Genomic DNA, 12,224 nt, shown 5'->3' with positions numbered 1-12,224 from the left:
TCTTCTCTTAGGCCTGAGAAAGTGCTTCCACTCGACTTCCAATACATGCACTGGGTTGAAAAGCAGCACTTAAGGCAGTAGGGATGATAAAAAACTGGGGTGTTATGATGCTTATTCCAGCTCTAACAGAACAAAGAAAGATAAGACTGCACAATCAGTTCAATGCCAAGGGAACACATTGATGTAAATAGTGCAGTGTGTGGGCGTTTTACAATTTGGAATGAATGTATGCCCAAAGCTCAAGGGCAATTTCTAAGAATATGTTAGCTTTGATCTAAGAGTCAGATTTCCCCCCATGCATTATTAACAGCTACTTGTACCTTTTTGGACTGTGTCCTGTTGTGCTACTCCAAGTGGACGTAACTGTACCCCCCCAACATTACTGGAAAATGTGTTTTGGCCTGAAGACCTGACCACTAGGTAATGTGTATAATAAAAAAAGGGGGTCAGGTCCCCCTTCTCTTGAAAAGGAAGTAAGCGTAAACTTTGGGTTTTCTATTAATGAGGTACATTTTTTATTAATGTGTGTTGGAGGTTGTCTGCTTAAGGTGTGTCTTCTATCCTTCACATTTTCCATGACTGATGATTTCGTGCAAACATAAAGTTTTCTAGGCCCCGTTGTTGTAAAATATTTTCTACAAATGTGAAATATGAATGAGTTTAAAGAGCCATATTACAGCAGAAACAGCATATGTCACTTTTTATTTTCCTATTACATCATTACAAGCAACCACGACTTTTGCCGTTCAGGGATTTTGTAGTTCCGTAACTTACCCAAACAAATTTTTAGTAAAGGCATGTTTGTATTCAAAGTCTGGTATGTAATCTACACCATGCTATTTCTGACTGTCGCTTCCAGGTCTGCAGCACGGTGCAAAATTGACATAGCATCCCGGAGAATTTAAGGTGATCAAAAGCGACCTCTTGCCCATCATTGCACCATTTATCTTTCTGCTAAATCAGGGCTACCCACCCCTGTTCCTGAAGGCCTTCCATCATGCAGGTTTTCATTTCAACACCCGGTTCTACTAATTAGCAGCTTGATGAGGTTTCTAGCCCGTTGATTGATGTGTGCTTTAATAGGGTTGGAGTGTAAAACCTACAGGAAGGTCGATCTCCAGGAACAGGGAGGGGCTACCCTGTGGAATTCTAATGCCTCTGAGCCTTCTCTGTAACGGCCCGATACCCCCACTGAGTAAGGGGCTGCAGCAGGGCCCGTGAGTGTTGACCTGATTGTAAAGATCCGGGCCCAAATATGGGGGAGGCCAATTGGAATGCACGCAGCCAATATGCAATGGAATTTTATGTAAAGTCTTTGATGCTTTATGCTCTTTTAGCAATTTGTCATGTGGTCGTAGCTATCATGCACCTCATTAGCTTGGCTGGGCAGGTGCAAACATCTTAGCAAGAGGGCCATTCAGTGTCATTACATTCAATCAAAATTTAAGGGTTTATCAGCAATGGGTTTCCATTAATATTATGGATATGTTTATGTGTCCATTTATCTCTGCAAGCAAGTATTTATGAACTGTGTTTATGTGTGTGTGTGTGTGTGTGTGTGTGTGTGTGTGTATGGAATACAGCTTTGCTAAAGTGGCCAAAATGAGTGAAAATGAACTGTTCAAATTGCATTTCTGTTTGATCAAAGCCTTTATTGTGACATTTACCGCAAATTTCAGCTCAGGGTAATTTGTTTTCCATTTGTTGATTGTAATGTATCTATTTAACCACCAGAGGGAGAGATATAGCTATGAATGAAATGGGAACTTACATGAAATGTAGACCACACTTCTCTGCTCTGCTGTGGGTAATATTGTTTTTGTTATAACTGTTGCTTCTGTGAGAAATACAGGTTAGCTCATCATCAAACACTGACCTTTCAAAGAAGCAAATAAAAAAAAATGGTCCTGAACGTATGGGGAAATCAGCATTTGGATTTACATTTTATACAGTACGCTGCTTAGCCATTCGTCAAGTCCACGGTGCTAGTCTCACATGAGCTGTTAAAACTGCAGAGTCATCTTTGCCGTGAGCGATGAAACCTTCAGCCTGTTCTAGGAACAATCTTTAAATGATTCCAGAGCTCTGGCGCATGTAGAACCACCAGCAGACTGTAAGAAAAAAATGGGGGAAAAAATGAAAAAAGCACAGCCAGGCTCTGTACAGTTTGTAAAATTAATGAGCCACCCCTTTGTTAAATTAGCCGGCCTGTCCATAGCTTATTTGGTCACTAAATGCACAATTGAGCCACAATGGCGTTTTGGTAGAAATATTCCTGCATCTGTTTCACGCTGTCTACAGAAGCGTGCTCCTTATGGAGCAGAATGTGGAAGTGGATCCCACTATAATGCCGCTCCCAGCCTTCCGGATCGTTCTAGTCAGCTAACAGGTGCTCTGTCTGGATGCACCTCAGCATCCTGCGCAATTCACAACCGCAGTCGGGAACAATTAGAAGCCGCAGGGCCCTGAAATAATTGGCTTTGCCCCACATTGTGCAGCCTAGGGGAGGTGTCTGTATATTGAGGACAAAATGTCTTTACCACTGTGCTGTGCATTTAGCCAAGTGTGTGGATATCTAGGCCACAGCACCCACAGGGTAATGAGTCAGAGCACTTGCAGAGGGAAGCTAGTTTGGTTACCAACATTCGGCTAAGCCCCAGCTCATGTTTACAATTCATGGTGATAATGGGAAAAAAAATAATTCTTTCCAATACCCAATTAAAGTGGTACAGGTCATCAGGCTTGCAAACAAATGTGGTAATCCTGTTCATTTGATCTTTCCTGAAAACAAATGTTTTTGGGTGTGTGACTGCAAGCTTGAGTCCAAAACCCAAATAATCAGAAAAAGAGCGAAAGAACTTTTACCGAAAATGTTCAAGGACAAGATTCCTTCTTCTTTGACTTGTAAAAGTCATTCAGATAGGTCAGATAAAAGAGACCAGAGATATGTCAACTCCAGTTAACTCTTACTATCCCACTATCCTACTACCTGCTCCCTGGACCTCATCCCTTCACCTCTTCTTCAGTCCATCTCTCCTGACATCCTCTCATTTATCCTCTCTCTGGTGAACTCCTTCCAGTCCGCTGGGTGTGTCTCCACTGTCTTCAAATAGCTGGTGTCACCTCCCTGCTCAAGAAACCCACCCTTGACCCCTCTGTCATCCAGAACTATCACCCTGTCTCTCTTTTTCTCTTTCACTACAAAACTCTTTTTCCCTTTTCAAACAACCTCTTAGCCCAGCGCTGCTCCACTCCAGGCACTGTAGACTACAGTGTCTGCAGCATTTGATTCAAGCATGCAGCACACTACCTGCTTTTCCATACTTTATTTAAACCTCAAAGAAGCATTGAGGCAGGACCCCTCATTTACAATACTGCTGAGAACAGAATGAAAAAGAGAAGAACATTAGGTAAGACATTAATCAAAGAACAAATAGTTAAGACTTTAGTTCAAATGAACAAACAAACAGATAAAAGAGTAATTAAACATTATTTAAAACAAAATTTTAAAATATTAATAATTAAGTAGAACAATGGCAATAAAAAAACAATAAAATTCAGTATTTGGTTCTAAAATTGTCTTAAATATCATAAGGAGTCCTTTTCTTGAAAATAATTCAGAACATGAGGGGCATAAAAGCAAAAGGCTGATTTTCTCCACTACCATTCCTCACTCTGGATAGGAGCATCTGCCAATCAAATGATTGTTATTTAACGATTGTAGGTTTTGAGGGAAGATATAGTATATGTAATCTCTTATTTATAATATCTTAGAAAGGGCATTGATATCTTGCTTCCCTGTCTGTTTAAAACCTGGGGAGCTTTCAGACTCCACTGCTGCTTGGTAGGTTCTGGGAGAAATGGTCTGGCATTGTAATGACACTTTGGGTTCTCTAGTCGATACTCAACATGCACTGAGACAGCCTTAAATTAGACATGTTCACTGATGACTCACCTTACTGATGAAGGGAGGCTCAAATAATCATTCTTAAAATTAGGGGGCCCTTAATGCTTTTTCCCTTCTTTTAACCCCCTAATATTGGGATCTGTATTTGAATGTTTTGCAATGAGATATAACTTGTTGCATACTTTGGCTGATTTCCTGGAAATATTTCTATTATTTTATACATTCTTGAAAGCATGTTTTATCAGTGTGGAGCTAGAACAGTGTCTACAGGATTTTGACAGGATTTTGTCTGTCAAAAGACCCGCCATCTTCAGCCAAATGTTAGTGTTAATATACTAAGCTGAACCTTTGATCCCGTTTGTGGTAGTAAAAGTGCCCAAAACCAGGATTCAATCAATGTTTGTCCTTACCTTTTATGGCAAAATAATTTCAGCAGTAGCTGAAAATCATCAAATGCTGATTGTGAAAAAAAGTTAAGTTTAATTACAGTACATAATTAAGTGAATAATGATTAATTATTTAACATTTAAACATTTGATTAAAGAGTGTAAATCATAGATAAACCTTACAAATGCAGTTGTTTTGACTCTGTACAATACTAAAGCAGTTATTGTGAAGGAGTTCATTTTTTTATGCCTCCGCGACGACACAGCTGTGGCTGAAGGCATTATGTTTTCGGGTTGTCCGTCTGTCCGTCGATCCGTCCGTCCCGATTCTCATGAACGTGATATCTCAGGAACGCCTTGAGGGAATTTCTTCAAATTTGGCACAAACATCCACTTGGAATCAAAGATGAACTGATTCGATTTCGGTGGTCAAAGGTCAAAGGTCAAGGTCACTGTGACCTCACGTCCATCCCATTCTCTCGTGACCGCGATATCTCAGGAACGCCTTGAGGGAATTTCTTAAAACCTGGCACAATCGTCCACTTGGACGCAAGGATGAACTGATTAGATTTTTGTGGTCAAAGGTCAAGGTCACTGTGACCTCACAAAACACGTTTTGGCCATAACTCAAGAATTCATACACTAATTATGACAATGTTTCACACAAATGTCTGATAGAATAAAATGATGAAGTGATGACATTTTATATACAAACTGGCTACTGGTTAGCAGAGGCATACAACTGCGTGGCAGTATTTCTTGTTTTTTTTATTTTTTTTAACCAGTCATTCTTTGATATCGGCCCTGGAACAGCAGGCCACCAGCACTGTCACAGAGGCCGGAAATGACCCCAGAAGGAAGCCATTACTGGCACAAACACAGACAGTTCTTCCTTTCAATTTCAGACAAATGCCGACAACACAAACAGACTACTCATTAAGGATTACTCAGTACTTGTTTTCTTGGAACCAATGTGTTCATTCTCACATCCTAATGGTTGACAATTTTCATTCTTTTTTTGTTAGCCTAGCCTTACTCTGAACAACTCAATTTGATTCTGAAAAGTTTGCTTTTCTGAAATACAGTTGTGCATTGACATCAGCACTTTGGAAGCTTCCAAAAAAGATTTTTAAAAAAGGAGGAGCATTACTGTAACTGCTCAAATCACATTCTGAAGAGAAAGTTCTGAAAAACACTGTGGAGACATTAATAGGTGACAGCTTTTTAAAGCTGGTGAATTCAAGTCTACTGCAGATTCTTTCGAGTGCCTTGGAAAATGTCCCCCCTTTCAATGTTTTTCTTGCAATCTCAGTATGAATTTTAGTCATATAATTGCTAAAGCCATGAAAATCTTAAATGGAATTCTATTTTAAGTGGAATTCTAGAGATGGACTTCTGAAAACTACTGAAAAAACTCAGTTGTACTGTACACTTGTAACAATGGGAGGAGAAGCTTTAGTGGCTCAGTCAATAAAGGCTTCTAGTTTCTATAGTTTAAGCATCGATAGCCTGAAATATGCAATTTGCCAGACTATGACTGGCAGGGAGACTGAATCAAACTGGTTCATCAAAGGCAGACTGGGATTTAGTCCGGGTCCCTCCCACCTGGACCGACATCATAGCAGTTGTGTCTGGAAAGATACTGCTCTCCAGCTGTGAGGTGGTAACTTTGTCTTTTTACATTGACCATGCAGGGAAGGGCACCAAGAGTTAAGGACAGGTAAGGACATCCAGAGGTAAGGGCAGGCCAGGGCATCCAGAGGTGAGGACAGGTTAGGCCATCCAGAGGTAAGGACTGGTAAGGGTTTCATTCCTGGAATTTGGATGACTTTGTTACTAGTATGAGGGTCATTACAGAGGAGCCTCTGAAAGTCTCTGAACTAAGAGGACATGCCGCAAACAGCTTGCACTGAATCTGCTGCAGTAAATTAGACTGCATGAGGTCTTCTGTCACAGAGATTTTCAGTAGTATAACAAGCAGTTTCCATTAAACATCTTAATCTTTTTTTTGAGGGGACAGCACTTTTTGAAAAGATGGGTATTGTAGTGGCAGCTTGCATAGCTGAGTAGCCAGCCAATAGTAGTAGGCCACCGGCTGGCTAGCGATCGGAGCACGGCCATGTTTGTTGATGTTTGCTTGTGGCTCAGCAATCCCTTGTTGATTTGTGTGGATGATGGGTGAGGATGGTCTGTCATTCTCCTGTTTGTTAGCAGTATCTGTGTGATAATGGTCTCTGCTTGTAATAAGCTAACTATTCCATCTGGTTTATGTCAATTGCTAGTGTTTAAGGGTGCACTGCCAACATTGTTACATTGTGGATCATATTCTTACCCTGTGTAACTTCCTAGCATCAGCTCATAATTCAGTTATGCTGACACTAGACAAATGAACGAGGAGATAAAGAAAAGCTGATGGAGGCAAAAGCGCTCTGAAATGGAGGTTGGTCATACATCAACAGAGTAAAACTTGCTTTGGTGGGACAGACACCTGCAACTAATGGTCATTTTTCATTACTTCCCTGGGTGGCTACCTTAGACAATTATCTCAGTATTTATATAGGATGATCATATATATATATATATATATATATGATCATGTATATATATAATGTCCTGAAACATTACGTAGCCCTGTGGCTTTATGGAAAGCTGTAGAACTTTCTGGTACTTTGAAAAGACCATTCATTTCACTATTCCAATGATTAGCTCACCATAGGCCAGTACTTCAATTGGATGTCATGTGAACATAAATCTTGAGCAGTATATTATTGCTAGAACTGAGCTGTTTAAAATTACTTTATGAAATTATATTCAAATTATTAGTAAGAGCAGTGATTCAAGTAATGCTGAGAAGTAAATCTGCAGCAGCTAGACTGAGCACGCATTAATATGTTCAATAATATCAGAGTATCTGAGAGCAAATGTTCACATATTCAATATTACATATAATTGCTTCATTATTATAATAGGATGTGAGTGATTAGCAAACAGACTAATGTTTCAGCTAGAGGAGAAGTAATTTGCATATAATGGGAGTGCTGCTAAGGGCCAAGACAGAAAACATAACAGGCAATAGTAGATGGAAAAGCCCCCCCCCCCCCCCACCCCCACCCAGCCCATCAAGCCCAGAAAATGCTTTATTAAATGCCCATGTAGACTGGCTAGCACTCAGTGATAATGCTAGAATTCAAAACCATTTTTCAAAGCTCACTGTGTGCTGCTGGGATTTTAAATTTTCGATTAGTGCTTTCTTGAAACTCAAAAGCACCTGGGCATGTTCCGTAAGAAACTTGTGGACAAGTGTGGTGTGTGATTCCTGCAAGGCACGCTATATTCCACCACTTCCCAGAAGTCACTCAAAAATAACTGTAATATAACATGAAATTGTCAAAACATAGCAGTGGCTTTTGTCCTTCCTACTCGGTTTTCTACTCTGAACACGTAAATAGTGAACTTAAATGCTCAACTAAGCACATGGCTGTCAAGGCATGATGAGAGATTAGCCTGACTCTCCACAGACCGAGGAAAAACAAGTCTGCAAACGTAAATTCTGCTACAATCTCGGAGATGAGTTCTGAGAGATGGGGATTTATTCTGTAAATAAAAATGTTTTCGGCGCACCAAATCTTGGCTTCTCTCTTCAACAGAAGAAAGCGATTCACCTTAAGGAGTGATCTTTTATCTAAATTGATTTTTTTCTTGATTACTTTCCTTCTTTATATTCATGAATAGTGACATTGAAGAATGGTGCGTGTGCACAAATGCAATATCTGCCCTGATGTCATTGATTCCCCTGGCTTTAGTGGAGTTTTATAAAAGTAGGTATCTCCTGTCTAAATAGATATTGCATCTCCAGTCTAAAAAGATATCACTAGTCTAAGTGCTTATCTCCAGTCTAAACAGATGCATTACATGGCCATAAGTATGTGGATGCCTGACATTCAACATCTCATCCACAATTATGGCCATTAATATGGAGTTCCACCCTCTTGGTTGACTTCCTTGATTGCTCAAGCATATTTATAAGCTTACTAAACTATCTTATAAACAAGTAAGTTTGTGTAGAAAAATATAGTATATAAAAGGCAATTTGTCCACATTGCAGATGTGGCAAGCAGATACTGTTTTGTAGTTTTATTGATGCACTTTGCCTGAAGGCCTAGGCATATAATGATGAGGCAAGAATCACCTGTGTTGGTGTTTGTGTATGGGGAACAGCAGCCGAAAAAGTGTCAAAACAAGTGAAGTATCGCCCTTGGTGTTCTCATTGCATATTACCACTGAAGAAGAGGGTGACAGTTGGCCGCCAGGCTTTCCTTCAGTAATGGATTTCCCCTGTGCTCAAATTTCAGCATCAGTCATGTTGTGTAATGTAATAAAGAGAGGATGTGCTTCAACCCTCATCCTCCTTGACTAAACTGAGGAAAGTTCCCACCCCTGCGGTGTCAGGACTAATGTCTCATCCTTCCAGAGCAGAGGTAGAGAAGAGAGTGGATTCTTTACAGTCGAAATCTGGACTTTCGCCAGTCACTTATCCAGAGAGATACCCCCACATCATTTCATCAAGAGTGGTGTGTGTGTGTGTGTGTGTGAGAGAGAGTGTGTGCGTGTGCTGTCATGTATGTGTGTTTGGCCTGAGGGAGGTGCATCCAGAGGCATAAAGCCATAAAAAGCAATACTTTGCTATCTAAAACACCTCCAACTGCAACTGTTTTATAATGTGCTCTACTGGAGGATCTACTGTATTTGTTTATTTTTTGCATTTAAATGTGCTGCAAAGCATAAAATGTGTTGAATTGTTTTGTGTAAAGATACCTGCAGATTTCATTGTGCTCCACAGGTGAAATGAGGCTTTCCTGTTGCCTGACATTTATGTGACTAGTGAGTGCAGGGGAGTTAATTCCCTGAGGAAGCTGTACTGCTCCCTCATTGCCATACCGTCTGGATGGCATTTACTTGCAATTCAGCTCGACAGTATCTGGGACAAAAAAAGAAAATAATGCTGATGCATTGCGAACTTTAGAAGTAGCCCTTGGAAATTTGTCCTCCTCAATGTACTGTCTGTCTGATAAAGGACAGTGGAAGAAGTAATGAAAGAGGATAAAAGTAATGAAGGTGAAGATTCATCTTTGCTTTGCTTGTTACCTTGTAACTGCTGTGCAATAAAAGGCAATTTGAATGACAACTGCATTTTCTAAATTTTAAGAGTTCTCACTGGTCATTTAAATTTAAATAAAAGGAATGATTAGCGATAAGTGTCCCACTGTTATTTTATCTATCTATCCTCACCCAGATACTGATCCCTGATGATTTAATCACTGACTTGACTTCTCTATGGCCCAGTGCTGCCTGTATATCGACCCTCTCTCTCCTCCTAGCAATCTTAGCCACGGCATCTGTGTTCTCATTACCTTCCGTCCCAACAAGAGCAGGTACCCGGCAGAAACAAACCACTGCTCCCGTCCTCTCCAACCCCATCAATATCCCCATTATCTCCACAGGCAAATCCCCCCTATTCGATGCTGCTGCAGAATCACCTGGGTTTACAAAAGGTAAAACCACCACATGTTTCCATAAGTAACAGATAAATTCTCCAGATCTTATTGTATTGTTGTAATATGACTTCCAGCACATTGCCTGATGCATGTTTTAGGATCACATAACAAACCCTGTCTTCTTCAGTTGCTGTCTTTCCATATCCCTCTAGAGCCCTTGTTCCTCAGCAAATTCTCCACCAGGCATAATTTGCTTTTTTTTTCTTTGCCTTTTGCCTTTGCCTTTTGCCTTTTCTCATATATTTTAAAAATATTTTCCAAACTGTACCAATTTTGGTGCTTGGTACATGTGTGGTGATGTCTCATGTGCTGAACGAAGGCTGATCATTAACAAAGTGATCACTGTACTGAGGATAATTGGTAATAACCTTAGCCTGAAGCCCAGGAGGCCTTCAGGCCCGAGGACAGCAGTGCCATTACGCACAGCTGAGGCTGACGGGTAATAAGCTCACATGTGGCTTGGTGTCATTGGGCCTGTTCACAAAGGCTCAGCCTCTGGAGAGACCTTGATGAACAGGGCTGCTATATGGTTAGCCTCCATTCATCTCCAATCCAGATTCCCACGTGTGCAGATTCCAAGTACCTGCAATCCAGAGAAGTCTGCCATCATGCTACAGCTGTATAAAAAAACGGGCCAAAAACCACAGAAACTACCAAAGCGAAGACTGCATTTTGAAAACCACAGAAACTACCGAAGCGAAGACTGCATTTTGACAGATGAGTTTAGTGTTATTTTTTGTGAGCTTGCTTTTTTTTTGCCAAAGCAAAGTGTGCAATGAAGCACACAGTCCATACAGTCCAAGTTCCATACAGGCAAAATTTATAAGAGTCTTGGACCTTCTCTGTACGGTCATGATAGTTTATTTCTCATAAGAATTTAATGCAGGCATTTGTACATCTCCAGTACTTCTCTGAAAACAGCCAGACATATCACATGCGCTGCAGTGCATCTTCCTTTTGCTTAACAAATCAGGCTGCTCAAAAAGCTAAAATAGCTTAAAAAATTTAGAGAACTAAAGCACGGATGCAGTAGCACTCACTCACCCACTCACACATCCTTGTATGTGGTATCTGTTCCCTCCAGCTAAGCACGGTTAATAAATCTTTGTGAGAGTCTCATTACTCTAAGCGCACATTCGAGGTAAAAACGTTGTATAATGAGCCAGCATTTCAGCATCTTAGAAAAAACTAAGAAAATGTTCATTTAAAATTTTTTAATTTTAAACTGGAAGGCCTCGGCAGCGCACAGCAGGTCGAATAGCCACAGGCGCCCTGCTCGCGCAGCAGAGATGGAATCTCTGTGACGGTGTGGTGCAGCGATCCGGGCTCGGTTTTCCTCTCCAGATCCTGGCCTTTCCATCTCTTGCCAAGGCTCGGGAAATGGCGAGCAGGCGGGAAGAATCTCCGCTAATTTCCTTTGTCTTTCTTCTTGAGCATGTAATCAATTTTCTCAACGCCGCGGACAGCACTGGGTGGGAGTTCGGATTTACAATGCGCCCTGCCCAAAGGCTTTCATTAAGTTTTACTTAATAATTCATCCAGGCTTTTCCGCATAGACAAGCTTATCATGCAGACATAATTGTTTTCCTTTTTCTACGTTCAATATTTTCGAGCAGCCCTCGCTCAAAGAAGCACCACTATTTATGTTTTTTTAAATTAATTTATTTTTTGCCATAATAAGCTCTGCCAAGCAAGTGACATGACAAACAGAAATTATTTAAGGCTGCCATCGTTATTAAAACGTATTATGTGCTGTTTTACTCAATAAGACCGTGTTCATTATATCCTCAGCAAGCACGCAAGCATCGGACTGACAAGCCAACTGTTTGCCTGCCAGCGTTTTGCATTCTTTTAGGAACTGGTCCTTGCTACAGCTGTCAGCTAATGGGGCCACTGCAGTGCTGATTAGCTAAATGATGCTAACAATGGGCCAGTAGTACTTAGGCAGATTGTGGACATTGAATAGTTGCTGGCTCCGTTAGCTGCGCCAAGGTTTTGTATTGAATCATGACTGCCAACGTGTTCGGCAGCCCTGTGGGGTGCCAAAAATAATTGACTGCAGCTTTGACCAGGGAGGAAGAGTTTGACTTGCGAAACATCATCACCGAAGTCAATACTGAAGCTTTTTTCTACTTTTGAAACTTCCCTTTCTAAGAATTTGGAGTCACAGAAGTAGGGTTTCGACAAGCTTCCTATGAAGAATGTAGTCTGATATCAATAATGGTACTCCCAGGCATGATAGAGCATACTGTTTCAGAATGTGTCTTTTAATGTAAAGACCTGGGTTCAAGTCCCAGCTGGGCATTATTGTATTTAAGGTGGTGTTGTTGCATAAGGGTTAGGGAATTGGGCTTGTAGCTCAGAGGTTGCCGGTTT

The sequence above is a fragment of the Anguilla rostrata genome, chromosome 10, assembly GCF_018555375.3.
Source record: "Anguilla rostrata isolate EN2019 chromosome 10, ASM1855537v3, whole genome shotgun sequence".
Taxonomy (NCBI): Eukaryota; Metazoa; Chordata; class Actinopteri; order Anguilliformes; family Anguillidae; genus Anguilla; species Anguilla rostrata.
Note: the sequence above shows the minus strand (reverse complement) of the source record.